This window comes from Quercus suber, unplaced genomic scaffold (genome assembly GCF_002906115.3).
Source record: "Quercus suber isolate HL8 unplaced genomic scaffold, Cork oak 2.0 scaffold_199, whole genome shotgun sequence".
NCBI classification, from domain to species: Eukaryota; Viridiplantae; Streptophyta; class Magnoliopsida; order Fagales; family Fagaceae; genus Quercus; species Quercus suber.
This window is the reverse complement of record NW_027069657.1, coordinates 7067-10074: the sequence shown is the minus strand read 5'-3', so window position 1 is coordinate 10074 and position 3008 is coordinate 7067.

The following is a 3008-nucleotide window of genomic DNA, read 5'->3' as shown; positions in this document are numbered from 1 at the left end:
AAGACACCTGTTTTCTTTAACCCCACCAATCCTGGTCTGAATAATGTCTAGAGAAAGCATTTTGTCCTTGTAATTAGTGAATTCATACTCATCTAAACCCTTAAGCCCTAGAACTTTATCAATGTCATGAGCATCTAAGGTAAATTCTTTTCTTCTCACCCAACAACTTAACTCTTCCTTTATCACAGCATTTGCATAGAATTCTCTGATTAGAGGCTCATAAATAAGAGGTAGGTCACTCAGCAATTTTTCCCAACCTCTACCCTCAAAGCATCCTGGAATGAAGGTGTCCTTCAAATCCCTTAAATCAACAAATCTTTCCTGAATGATGGTCCCTTTTGAGAAAGAATCCCTATATCTCTCAAAGTGTTGAATTGACCTAAATAGGTTAGGGTCCATTTTCAGTCTTTTGTCAGATTTCTTAGCAGCAATCTTCTTCTTTGTTGGAGATGTAGCCATCTGTGAACAAGCAGAAATGGCCACAACAAGAACAAAACACAAAATGTGGAAATGTAGACACATTAGTAATAAGTTAGTTACAAAGAGAGGAACAGAGTGACCAGACAAAACACAGATTAAGCACAGTTGATAACCAAAAATGGATAGATCAAGTCAAACAAGTTTAATTTGTATGTATGCAGACAGGAGCAAAAACAATGGCATTGTAAAACACATTCAGATAGATTTAAGCAAATGACAATGAAACATGGCCTAATGAGTATGAACAATGCAAAAAGGAAAACAAAGGCAGCAGCACATACAAGATATGGTGATTTAAAAAAAAAAATAATTCTAACCACAAACACCAAAAACACAACCAAACTGACAAACTTAGAACCACAATAAAAAAGAAATACAGGTAACCCCAAACCCATATGCCCAAAAATAATCTATCAAATAACAATGCTCAGACCAAAGATTAGCAACTTGATGTAAACACATAACCCTAAAACACCTCTGCAACAAGAGAAAATATCCTCACACAACCATTCTCAACATTTTAGGTAAACCCATGTTAGAACACAATATATCGCAAAACACAGATGCAACATTCAAATCAAGAAACTAAAGACCAAAATAGTAAGAATGAAGTAAAGGAAGGAAAACCCATACCTTTTTCTTGGTGTTTGATGAAGACATGATGCAAAAATGGAATATTTTTTAGTGAGACTCGGAGTGTTTAAGAGAAAGAAATGAAGACGACAATGAACAATCACTGATATTCGAGGGAAAAACTAAAAAACAATTTTAAAAACTATCCTAAAAACATAAAACATGCGTTTTTTATGATTGGATCAAGTCGCCAGTAAGTCGCCAGGGTAAGTCGCGAAACACTATGAAACCAAGATTTTCAAAATATCTTCTAAGTGTTTTTCGTGATTGGAAGGTCTACCCGCAAGATAGTTGCGAGAGTAATCGCGAAAATCTCTGTGTACCCTTCGTGACTGGACCTTTCACCCGCGAACAAGTCGCCACACTGAGCCGCGAAAACCATAAAAACTCAAATTTTGAAAAATTTTCTAAGTATTTTTTGCGACTGCAACCTTGACTCACCAGTGAGCCACAAAAAATTTCTGAGTGAGCTCGCGACTGGACCAACCCGTGACTAAGTTGCCAAAACAGGGAAACACTGTGTTTGAAATTTTTGACTTTTTGTAAAAACAAAATACTTTCCAAAAACAAGATAAAAACACTCAAAAATCTTTTTGTGTTTAATCAACACAGATTGAGCTTGTGAAAACACATTTAAACAAGTACAATCACACAAATGAATATGACATTCATTGAACATAGACATGTGTGTTATGTGTGAATATAAAAAATGAGATAGTTCTTAGTCTAATGTGAAGTTTCAATGATCAATTCAATCAAGACATACACAACTAGCACTAGATAATGTGACCCATCTCAATTATAGAAATGTGCATATATGACCTCCCACATAGACTTGAGAACATTTCTTTGAAGCTTTTCATTTGGCTCCATATACAATAATATTTGATCATTTTGAATCAATATATCTCATTGTGAGATAGATGCTTGAAATTTTTAATATTTCAAATTGATGATTTACCTTTGGCTTTTTGGGCATCATAAATTTTATTGTGATCGCTTTCCCATGACATGGTTGAAGATTTATTTACAACAATTACAAAGATTTCAAGATTTTTCCCACAAAAATATGAGTGCATAAGAGACAAGCTAAGCTCGTTAAATGCACAAAGCCATTTGTACAAAGGTACAAGGCAAAAGATGCTTTGAGACAACATTCAACATAGTTGATCAAACTTTTGGATTTTCTATTTTTTATGTGTTTTTGGATTTTTGACATAAACGTAATAAAGGATTGATAAAAAACAATGTAAAAACATTTTAAAACAAAACAAAGAAACAAGCAACAAAAAAAATCAAACAGAAGCATAAATCATGCAACTAAACATATTCACAAGGCATAGGAAGAATTGATGCATGGACATGTTATGATGCTTATGCATGAGTACCCTTCGTCATCCACATGTCACGTGCGTTTGGGGTGATATCCTTGACGGATTGGGTACGAAAGTTAGGACTGCCAAACCTTCGTGTGAAGCTTTCCAGGCAATTTGTGAAGGCACCAATCATCTTCATCATGTCCATCATCCTGGGATCATGGTTTTGACTTCTTGGTTACTCACCACTCCAAGATCTCTCGTCATTTCTCCTTCCTCGTGATCGAGAAGTGCTTGCATTGTTCAATACTCTCAACTTATGACAGTTGGGTCTAGTATGTCTTTGCATTCCGCAATAGTGACAGAGATAGTTCGTTCTAGAACCCTGTTGTGATCTTGGAAGTGATCTTTCTCTAGCTCTATGTCTGGATTTTGATTAATTGCGGGACTTATTGAACACCCATTGATCAGCCGCTTTCTTCTTCTTCTCAGCCTTAATTTTCTCAGGAATGGACCTATCCATAGTCGTCTCTTTAGCCTTCACAAACTTCACTTCTTTGATGACCTTGGCTGACAAGC